Genomic DNA, 12271 nt, shown 5'->3' with positions numbered 1-12271 from the left:
CCTCTGGGTCTACGTCAAACCAACGAAAGCATCAGACCGAGGTCATATTCCATTATTCCATGCAAGATTATTCTCGGCCAACGCCGACCCGCGGAGGGCCGGACGCTTTTGTACTAGCCTGCTGTGAGCACTCTAATTTGTTCAAGGTAAATGTGAGTACCCTGGGCACCATGAGGGGCCGGGCCGGATTTAACCAGTTCCCGGTACCCGTTCACGGAGTAACGCCCAGGCACACCATTGTGAGTCGCAGCCGCGAGCACGCTCACGGACGATCCGGCGTGTAACCGGGCGCCCGCGGCGGGTCGCGAGTCTGGACGGGGAATCAACTTCGAACGTTTTAACCGCAACAACTTTAATATACGCTAGTGGAGCTGGAATTACCGCGGCTGCTGGCACCAGACTTGCCCTCCACTTGATCCTTGTTGAAGGATTTATACTCAACTCATTCCAATTATGGACCATCGTTAGAGAGGTCCATATTGTTATTTCTCGTCACTACCTCCCCGTGCCGGGATTGGGTAATTTACGCGCCTGCTGCCTTCCTTGGATGTGGTAGCCATTTCTCAGGCTCCCTCTCCGGAATCGAACCCTGATTCCCCGTTACCCGTCGCAACCATGGTAGTCCTCTACACTACCATCAATAGTTGATAGGGCAGACATTTGAAAGATCTGTCGTCAGTCGGCGAGCGACCATACGATCTGCGAGCTTATCCAGACTTCAACTCAAGCCGCCCGGAGGCGATTGGTTTAACTAATAAGTGCACCAGTTCCAGTACCCAGAGGGCACCAGTCCCGGCCTGTTGCATGTATTAGCTCTGGCTTTTCCACAGTTATCCAATTAACTCATTGGGTTATGATCTTGTAAATTATAGCTGTTATACTGAGCCTTATGCGGTTTCACATTCATTTATGTTCGTACTTAGACATGCATGGCTTAACCTTTGAGACAAGCGTATATTACTGGTAGGATCAACCAGAATTCATTCGACTTCCAACAACATTAACCCTAAGTCAACCCGAAGCCGTTAAGCAACAGGAGACCACCGGTTCTCTTGGCCAACTTGTTGTGTGCAAGCACACTCCACCGAGACACTTCGTATCACCACTTCTAATAATTCGCTTTAGGTGTACGTGCCTTACTCACGCAACCTTACTCGTATCATTTTGTGTGTTTCCAGCAATCCAACACTATGTGAGCTATTCCAACTTGTACGTTCAACTGGTGAACATTATGTTGTGAAGGCGAGCTCCACTGTACTTACCACCGGGTATGGTGTTCGTACAACCATCAGTAAACATGCGAACCAACGACGATCGAAGGAATGAATTCCGATCTCAGCATCGTTGGCTATGATCGGACAATTTACGGGCTTGCAATCCTCTACTTTCCAAGACCACAGTAGCGGTCTTCAACGTGCGTTCAACTTTCCAACACTTGTGAGCTATTCCAATCTATGCGTCCAACTGGTGAACATTATGTTGTGAAGGCGAGCTCCACTGTACTTACCACCGGGTATGGTGTTCGTACAACCATCAGTAAACATGTGAACCAACGACGATCGAAGGAATAAATTCCGTTCTCAGCATCGTTGGCTATAATCGGGCAATTTACGGGCTTGCAATCCTCTCCTTTCCATGACTACCGGAGCAGTCTGGAATGTGTGTTTCCAGCAATCCAACACTATGTGAGCTATTCCAATCTATGCGTCCAACTGGTGAACATTATGTTGTGAAGGCGAGCTCCACTGTACTTACCACCGGGTATGGTGTTCGTACAACCATCAGTAAACATGTGAACCAACGACGATCGAAGGAATAAATTCCGTTCTCAGCATCGTTGGCTATGATCGGGCAATTTACGGGCTTGCAATCCTCCTATGCACCTGGCAATGTATGGTAGTGTTTCCTGCTGCTTTCCTGATTTGGATGTGTACCATGGCCTTTATCAGGCACTCTCTACTAGCTCCGGAATCGAACCCTGATTCCCGCTTCCCGTCACAACCATGGTAGTCCTCTACACTACCATCAATAGTTGATGGGGCACAGTCAAGTGAAAGATCGGTACCAGACTTCAACTCAATCGGCCGATTGGTTTAACTAATAAGTGCACCGGTCCTACCACCTTCAGAAGCAGCATTCCCGGCCTGTTGCATGTATTAGCTCTGGTTTTCATCAATCTTCCCCTGCTGTGTTATACTGAGCTTATGCGGTTTCTCGATTGTCGTGCAAAGTGTGTTATCACACATACCCAATATGCTCAACTCTCATGTTCGTTTGACGCACCAAACTTTATTAGTGATGCACCACACAACAGGTTTTAATATACGCGATCGTGTGTGTTTCAGTGTGAACTTGGTGCGCCAAGTCCATTTGTGATGCATCACTTAGCTAACCATCTTTCGGGACTGTTTAGGGTATGTGCTCCTCCACATCTATGCTTACTCGTACACATTCTCTGTCAATAGGTTTAAGATCGGGCATTCTACCATATCATTGCCTTAATGCTTTCAAATCAAGGCTACCAGGGTAGCCTAATTGCGTTCGAAACTCAACTTGTGAGCTGTCGGCCCTAGAAGTTTTTTAGGCTGCTAGGACCTCTCTCTATATTTTGCCTTTGGACTTCTCGAAGCTCAACTTGTGAGCAGTTCCATGCACCACTACCCGTATCTCTTAGCTTAGTTCTAGCCATGTGCGTTCAAAGCTCAACGTTAAGCTGTGTCCTGCACCACAATCGTTATATAATAAGCTTATCTCTAAGCTTTTTTGCGTTCAATGCTCAACGTTAAGCTATCCCTTCGCTTAGAACCTCGCTCTACATTTTGCCTTTGGACTTCTCGAAGCTCAACTTGTGAGCAGTTCCATGCACCACTATAGGTATCTCTTAGCTTAGTTCTAGCCATGTGCGTTCAAAGCTCAACGTTAAGCGGCCTCATGCACCACAACCCTTGTATCTTAAGCTTATCTCTAAGCTTTTTTGCGTTCAATGCTCAACGTTAAGCTATCCCTTCGCTTAGAACCTCGCTCTACATTTTGCCTTTGGACTTCTCGAAGCTCAACTTGTGAGCAGTTCCATGCACCACTATAGGTATCTCTTAGCTTAGTTCTAGCCATGTGCGTTCAAAGCTCAACGTTAAGCGGCCTCATGCACCACAACCCTTGTATCTTAAGCTTATCTCTAAGCTTTTTTGCGTTCAATGCTCAACGTTAAGCTATCCCTTCGCTTAGAACCTCGCTCTATATTCAACTTTCAGATACCTCAAAGCTCAACTTATGTGGTCTGCTATTGCTCTTGAACGGGTACAATATCTGACAGAGGGGGGTTTTTGGCCCAAATTATGCATTATTAGTTTAACCTCCGTCGCAGAACCACATTTGACCAGGTCGAGAAAAAAATTTTTTCGTGACGACCTGGTCCCCCATAGTAGGGAATGAACATGACATCTTAACCATATTTGACCATTTTCAAATTTCTCGTCGCGGAATCATGACTTTACTAGTAAAATTTGTTCCGGGTAGGGACCTCCCATACAAAATTTTCATCGCTCCAAAAGTGATTTCGTTTCACTTTTCAACATTTACAAGGTCCATAAATCATGTTTTGAGACGATATGGAAAAAAAAATTTTTTGCCCGTCTCGACCAACTCGACCGATGGTGACCACAGCAGGGTGCTCCATACAAATTTTCCTTATGTGGAATTTTCAGTGTAAAATAAGGTTTCTCCAATCGATCGCGGGTTTCACTTTTCATCATTTGCTAGGTCTAACTATGATGTTTTGAGTGGTCCCGCAAAAATTTTTTCTCTTGGCCAGTCGACCCTTTCGTCCATGTCGGTGTGTTCTGCAGTAGGGTGCTCCATACAAATTTTCCTTATGTGGAATTTTTCAGTGTAAAATAAGGTTTCTCCAATCGATCGCGGGTTTCACTTTTCATCATTTGCTAGGTCTAACTATGATGTTTTGAGTGGTCCCGCAAAAATTTTTTCTTGGACCGGGCCTTCCTTCCCGGCCCTGTCGGTGTGCTCTGCAGTAGGGTGCTCCATACAAATTTTCCTTATGTGGAATTTTTCAGTGTAAAATAAGGTTTCTCCAATCGATCGCGGGTTTCACTTTTCATCATTTGCTAGGTCTAACTATGATGTTTTGAGTGGTCCCGCAAAAATTTTTTCTCTTGGCCAGTCGACCCTTTCGTCCATGTCGGTGTGTTCTGCAGTAGGGTGCTCCAACCAAGTTTTCCTAATGAAAGTTTTTCGTGGTTTCGTGTGAGTTAAAAACTCCGGAACTTGGCTTATTTTCACCATAATTTCCACATATGGTGACCAACTCAATAAACGTTTTGTGCGTATCCTATGGACAGTTTTTCGCGTTCAACTTGGTGAACTAGGGTTGTTTTCCCGAAGGGTAGAAAAATCTGGACTTAGCCAAATTTTGAAATCTCCAACCAATCTTGGCCTGTTAGATTATCTTGGTTGGGTTGCTATGGGCTGCTACGGCCTACTTGATAGGCAATGTTTCAACTCTTGGAAGCTTTCGTGGTTGTTTAGAACTGTCCATGGCCTTCTTGATAGAAATGGCTTATGGTGGCCATGGACTTAGCAACATTTTGAGATCCAATCTTGGCCTGTTAGAGTATCTTGGTTGGTTTGCTATGGGCTGGTACGGCCTACTTGATAGGCAATGTTTCAACTCTTGGAAGCTTTCGTGGTTGCTAAGCACTGTCCATGGCCTTCTTGATAGAAATGGCTTATGGTGGCCATGGACTTAGCAACATTTTGAGATCCAATCTTGGCCTGTTAGAGTATCTTGGTTGGTTTGCTATGGGCTGGTACGGCCTACTTGATAGGCAATGTTTCAACTCTTGGAAGCTTTCGTGGTTGCTAAGCACTGTCCATGGCCTTCTTGATAGAAATGGCTTATGGTGGCCATGGACTTAGCCAAATTTTGAAGTCTCCAACCAATCTTGGCCTGTTAGAGTATCTTGGTTGGGTTGCTATGGGCTGCTACGGCCTACTTGATAGGCAATGTTTCAACTCTTGGAAGCTTTCGTGGTTGCTAAGCACTGTCCATGGCCTTCTTGATAGAAATGGCTTATGGTGGCCATGGACTTAGCAAAATTTTGAATTCTCCAACCAATCTTGGCCTGTTAGAGTATCTTGGTTGGGTTGCTATGGGCTGCTACGGCCTACTTGATAGGCAATGTTTCAACTCTTGGAAGCTTTCGTGGTTGCTAAGCACTGTTCGTGGCCTTCTTGATAGAAATGGCTTATGGTGGCCATGGACTTAGCAAAATTTTGAATTCTCCAACCAATCTTGGCCTGTTAGAGTATCTTGGTTGGGTTGCTATGGGCTGGTACGGCCTACTTGATAGGCAATGTTTCAACTCTTGGAAGCTTTCGTGGTTGCTAAGCACTGTCCATGGCCTTCTTGATAGAAATGGCTTATGGTGGCCATGGACTTAGCCAAATTTTGAAGTCTCCAACCAATCTTGGCCTGTTAGAGTATCTTGGTTGGGTTGCTATGGGCTGCTACGGCCTACTTGATAGGCAATGTTTCAACTCTTGGAAGCTTTCGTGGTTGCTAAGCACTGTCCATGGCCTTCTTGATAGAAATGGCTTATGGTGGCCATGGACTTAGCCAAATTTTGAAGTCTCCAACCAATCTTGGCCTGTTAGAGTATCTTGGTTGGTTTGCTATGGGCTGGTACGGCCTACTTGATAGGCAATGTTTCAACTCTTGGAAGCTTTCGTGGTTGCTAAGCACTGTCCATGGCCTTCTTGATAGAAATGGCTTATGGTGGCCATGGACTTAGCAACATTTTGAGATCCAATCTTGGCCTGTTAGAGTATCTTGGTTGGTTTGCTATGGGCTGGTACGGCCTACTTGATAGGCAATGTTTCAACTCTTGGAAGCTTTCGTGGTTGCTAAGCACTGTCCATGGCCTTCTTGATAGAAATGGCTTATGGTGGCCATGGACTTAGCCAAATTTTGAAGTCTCCAACCAATCTTGGCCTGTTAGAGTATCTTGGTTGGGTTGCTATGGGCTGCTACGGCCTACTTGATAGGCAATGTTTCAACTCTTGGAAGCTTTCGTGGTTGCTAAGCACTGTTCGTGGCCTTCTTGATAGAAATGGCTTATGGTGGCCATGGACTTAGCAAAATTTTGAATTCTCCAACCAATCTTGGCCTGTTAGAGTATCTTGGTTGGGTTGCTATGGGCTGCTACGGCCTACTTGATAGGCAATGTTTCAACTCTTGGAAGCTTTCGTGGTTGCTAAGCACTGTTCGTGGCCTTCTTGATAGAAATGGCTTATGGTGGCCATGGACTTAGCAACATTTTGAAGTCTCCAACCAATCTTGGCCTGTTAGATTATCTTGGTTGGTTTGCTATGGGCTGGTACGGCCTACTTGATAGGCAATGTTTCAACTCTTGGAAGCTTTCGTGGTTGCTTAGGATAAGAATCCCGACGAGAAAGGTTTCCCGGACTTATAAAAATAACCGATTAGCCCCAAGGACACATCTTCCTTGAAAGGCTAATCATGCACCACACACCACACCACCCATAGGCTTGCAAGCAGCACTCTTGTCGAGTGCAGCAAGCCTATGCTCACATCAACTACCGTACACGTACCACCATAGGCTTGCAAGCAGCACTCTTGTCGAGTGCAGCAAGCCTATGCTCATCAACTACCATACGTACCACCACAGCCTTGCAAGCAGCACTCTTGTCGAGTGCAGCAAGCCTATACTCCACGAACTAACCACTTCACCACCAAGCATGGGTCGCCTGAGAGGATCGATGCGAACGCATCTCTACAACTCGCAGCTCCCAGCCTGTAGTCCCGTCGTTTGCGGGCGGTCGAAGGTGTCGAAACTAGTTGTATCCACGGTCGACGGGAGCACAGCCACCAGGGTTCCCTGTGATAAGGTACTTCCACGTGCAGCGTACACCCGCCCGTTGCGGCTCAGTCTAGTGCTATAGCGGGGATGAGACGGCAGTGTGCACGGGGCAGCACCGACGGATCTCAGAGGGTTGTTAAGCCCGCTAGCTTCCGATCACCTAATGGGTTTATGATGCGCTATCAGCTCGGATTGGATACGACCTTAGAGGCGTTCAGGCATAATCCAGCGGACGTAGCGTCATACCAAAGTCCGGTCGAACTAGTATTGAGCCAGTGGTCCGTACCTGTGGTTCCTCTCGTACTGCACAGGAATTCCGTTAAGATAGCAGCATACAGCACACACCAGTAGGGTAAAACTAACCTGTCTCACGACGGTCTAAACCCAGCTCACGTTCCCTTGAAAGGGTGAACAATCCTACGCTTGGTGAATTTTGCTTCACAATGATAGGAAGAGCCGACATCGAAGGATCAATAAGCCACGTCGCTATGAACGCTTGGCGGCCACAAGCCAGTTATCCCTGTGTTGCGAGCGAACCTCCGTAGTGAACGGACGTGTTGTGGATGAGCTCTTGTCGACGCGTGCGTGTGAGTGTATACTGTGAGTGCATACTGAGTAAGACAAAGTGTGCGAAAGAGACACCAAACGGCCACCGAGGACCTTGGTTCCACGTGTCCGGCCCCCGATCTCGGCCGCCGACCCCCCACCCAAATTTCACCCCCCCACCTATCAAGGGGGGGGAGTTTTTCGTGGGCAGGTTTTTGTTGAATATTAAGGCGAATTGTGAACCGATCCGGACGATTAAGGTGTCGTTGGATGCGTCTCGGTAAGACGCATCTTACAAAATTTTGTATGTGTGTGTGTGTGCGTTACACCGGAAGTGGCACTTGAAAAACTGTGAGTTTTTGGTGGGGGACCGTTTTACCCCCCAAAAAGTGCGTTAGTGATCTTAAAAACACTTGAGGACTATAAGTGAGAATATCCCGCGTCGATAGAGTGGTCTAACATTTTTGTGCGACGAACCGTTGCGGAGTTATAGGCTTCCAAAGTTGGAGGTTTTGGCGATTTCCGGCGTCTTTCGTTCCCATACATTTTGTATGGGACAGCTGTTCGGTGGAGCGTTCTTGGCCGAGTACCGTGTGTCGTCGCGTGTGACGTCAGTGCAAAGTACCGGTTTGCGCCCGATCTGGCGTTGTCGCCGCGAGTGTGCTGAAGAACATAACGGTAAAGCCCGGTGCAAGCGCACCGAAAAGTGTAACTTTTTGGCAAAGTGCACGATTTAAGGCACTTTCCGTTTGCCGTGTGTTTCCGTGTGCGTGCGTGTGTGCGAGTGTTTGGAGTGAAAATCGGCCGTATCAGCCAGGCCACGCGTGCCAGGGCTTTGGTTTCAAGTGTCCGGCCCCCGATCCTGGCCGCCGACCCCCCACCCAAATTTCACCCCCCCACCCCTTAAGGGGGGGGAGTTTTTCGTGGGCAGGTTTTTGTTGAATATTAAGGCGAATTGTGAACCGATCCGGACGATTAAGGTGTCGTTGGATGCGTCTCGGTAAGACGCATCTTACAAAATTTTGTATGTGTGTGTGTGTGCGTTACACCGGAAGTGGCACTTGAAAAACTGTGAGTTTTTGGTGGGGGACCGTTTTACCCCCCAAAAAGTGCGTTAGTGATCTTAAAAACACTTGAGGACTATAAGTGAGAATATCCCGCGTCGATAGAGTGGTCTAACATTTTTGTGCGACGAACCGTTGCGGAGTTATAGGCTTCCAAAGTTGGAGGTTTTGGCGATTTCCGGCGTCTTTCGTTCCCATACATTTTGTATGGGACAGCTGTTCGGTTGCGCGTTCTTGGCCGAGTACCGTGTGTTTCTGTGTGCGTGCGTGTGTGCGAGTGTTTGGAGTGAAAATCGGCCGTATCAGCCAGGCCACGCGTGCCAGGGCTTCGATTTCACGTGTCCGGCCCCCGATCCTGGCCGCCGACCCCCCACCCAAATTTCACCCCCCCACCCCTTAAGGGGGGGGAGTTTTTCGTGGACCACCTTTCTTTTTTTAATAAGGTGTAGGGTGGTCGGATCGGGACGTTTGGGGTATCGGTGGAAAGGTCTTGACAAGACGCATCCATTGAGACCTTGTGAGCGCGTCTGTGTGCGGTCTACCGGAAGTGGTGCCCGAAAAACCGTAGTTTTTCGGTTCCGGTAGATTTTGCCCCCCCTTAGGCGAATTCAACGGTACGAAAATAGTGCGAAACGCTTAGTGAGAACAGTGCGCTTCGTTTGAGGGGTCTACTGTTTCCATACGTGCAAAACTCGCTGAGATATAGGCCCCCAAACTTAGACATTTTCGTGTTTCCGGTGTGTCGGGACCGGTTTTTCTTAAGTAAGTACGAAAGTTTGTACCAAGGCGTTATTTCGTTTAAACGTGTCTCGACGGGGGGCAAAAATCCCCGTCGATCGAGCCCTCGCGCGTGCGATTCGGACTAAAACTCGCGGAGCTACGAAGGAGTGAAAAGTTTGATAAGTAGTTTGATAACTATTTATGCACTTATCAGACTTAGTGTAAAATCCTTAAAAGTGTGATTACTCGGCCATCCTTTGGGCTAGGGACACGCCCGAGGCATCGTTGGAAAGGTCTCGGCGAGAGGCAGCGGACCGCCACCCCCCCTTCCCCCTCCCATTTACCCCCTCCCCTACAGGAGGGAAAAGGCCGGTGCGAAGAGCGATTTTAACGTGTGGGGAGTCAATCAACGCGCTACGTCGCCGCGAGTCGGGGAGAACACCTCCCCCGACTCCCCCCCCCCCCTCCACCCTCACCCGTAACAGTGAGAGGTGGAGATGTCGTCGACGGGGCGAACCCTCCGTTCCAGGACGGAGTCAACGGAGGAGAGGCCGGCGAAGCTCTCCACTATTCTGGAGCCGCGAGTGGCTCTTACACGAACATCTGTTCCGGGAGCGAAGCAGCAGTCCCCGGAAATGTCGGAGCTGAGACAGCTCCTCAATGAGACGTCGCTCACCAACGAGCAGCTGCGAGCGACGATCGTGGGTCTGCAACAGGAGATCCAGATGCTCCGGCAGCAGTTGGAAACAAATGCTGTGCAGGCCCGGCAAGATTTGCAGCTGGCCCGAGAGGAAGCCCGGATGCGCGAGACGCTGGCTCGTGAAGACATTGAGCGCCTGCGCAACGAGCTGAGGGAGGAGCGAGCCAGCTTCCAAGAGCTCCTTGCACAGACGCTGGGCTATGGAGGCAGCCAGAAGCAGCAGTGGCAGCAGCAGCAGCAGCAACAGCAGCAGCAGCAGCAGCAGCAGCAACGTCGTGAGCAGCAGCAGCAACAGCGACAGCAGGGAGCGGTGTCGGCAACGGCAGCTCCGCTTTCAGACCCGGAAGGCGGCTCCTGGGCTGAAGTGGTGCGTCGTAAGCCGGCCCGGCAACCGGGGAACAAGCCGCAGCAACAGCAGCAGCAGTGGCCGCAACTACCGCAACGGGCAGCGGTTCAGCGACAGCCGATCGCAGGACCGTCTAAGCAGCAGCCCCAGCAACATCAGGGACAACAGGCCCGGGGTAGCCAGCCTGGAGCACAACGAGGAGGTCGGCGTCAGCGGCAGCGAAAAACCAAGCCGGACGCTATTGAAATCGCCCCAGCTGAGGGACAAACCTGGACGGAGGTGTACCAGGCTGTCCGAACGGCTCCAGAAATGGAGAAACATGCTGAGGCCCTAGGCGTCGGGCGACGCACCACACGCTCCAGGCTTGTCATGGAGCTGAAGGAGAGCGCGGACGCTGCAGAAGTTCTGCAGTGCATCAAGCAGGTCTGCGCAAAGGCAGAACGGCCGGCCTCAGCTCGGCTGGTCACGCCTATGGTCGAAATCCGGTTGGACGCTGTCGACCCTTTAGCGAAGGAGACCGATGTGGCGATGGCGCTGACCAACCTGTGCCAATGCGAGGTGGAGGAGACATCGGTTCGCCTGCGACCTGCCTGGGACGGCACGAAAGTGGCGATAGTCCGCGTAACAGCCAGGGCTGCGGAGGGTCTGGTCGACAAGAGCGTCAAGATCAAATACACATCGTGTCTGATCCGGAAGGTGGCTCCTCTGCAGGCGCGTCAGCAACGGTGCTACAAGTGCCTCGAGATGGGGCACGTCCGAGCTGCGTGCAGGAGCGAAGTGGACCGCTCGACAAGCTGCATTCGCTGCGGGAAGCCGGATCACCAGGCGAAGAGCTGCACGGCGGAGGTGCGCTGCGTCGTGTGCAGCGGCCCGCACCCGGTCGGGCATCCGACGTGCCGGCGCTAAAAGTGCTGCAAGTGAACCTCGGGCGAAGCCGGGCAGCCCAAGACCTCATGCTGCAGACGGCTCGCGAGTTAGGGGCTCAGGTGGTGCTCGCCTGCGAACTATATCGACCACCTCGGGATGATCCGCGGTGGGCCATCGATGCGGAACAGAGCGTGGCGATAATAGCAACAGGGGCGTACCCTATTCAACGGCTTTGGGGGAGCGTCGTCCCGGGACTCGTGGTGGCCACCATAGCGGGAGTAACGTTCGCCAGCTGCTACGTGCCACCCAGCAGCGGCATCGAAGACTTCGAAAGCTTCCTCGGTGCGGTGGAGGTGTCGCTGGTCGGACACGCAACATCAGTCCTGGCCGGGGACTTCAACGCCTGGAACGAGGAGTGGGGGAGTGCGCGCACCACCCGGAAGGGGCAGGAGCTCCTGAGCGTGGTGGAGCAGCTGGCACTGCAGACGCTGAACCGTGGCAACGCGCCCACGTTCAGGGGCAACGGGGTTGCACGGGAAAGCGTCGTTGACGTCTCCTTTGCCAGTCAGCTCATCGCACGGCCGGACTCATGGCGCGTGCTTAACCGCTTCTCAGGCAGTGATCATGCATACATCGAGTTCGGGGTGGACGTTCCTGGACAGCGCCCCCAGCGACGTGGCCAGCAGCACCGAAGCCGAGCAACAGCCAACGACGGGACAGCCAGGCACGCCGGGACGCGCTGGAAGACGAAGCAGTTCGACCGGCAGTGCTTCGACGTCGCACTCACGCACGGCCACTTCGGACATGTCGACACTCCGGAGGGGCTGGTCGGCGGACTCACTCGAGCGTGCGACGAGATTATGGAGAGGGTACACGGGGCTACCTACCACCGCAAGCCCCAGGTGTACTGGTGGTCTCCAGAAATCGAACGCCTGAGAGAGGAGTGTGAGGCAGCGGAGATAGCACATCACCGGGCCCAACCGTCGGAGCGGGACGTGACGTCGGGAAAGCTGCAAGACTGCCGACGCTTGCTGAAGGCCGGCATCCAGTCCAGCAAGGAGAGCTGCCTCCAGGAGCTGATAGACGGCGTCGAGGCGGAAGTGTTCGGTCTTGGCTATAAGATCGTGCGAGC

This window comes from Anopheles marshallii (assembly GCF_943734725.1).
Source record: "Anopheles marshallii chromosome X unlocalized genomic scaffold, idAnoMarsDA_429_01 X_unloc_157, whole genome shotgun sequence".
Taxonomy (NCBI): domain Eukaryota; kingdom Metazoa; phylum Arthropoda; class Insecta; order Diptera; family Culicidae; genus Anopheles; species Anopheles marshallii.
Note: the sequence above shows the minus strand (reverse complement) of the source record.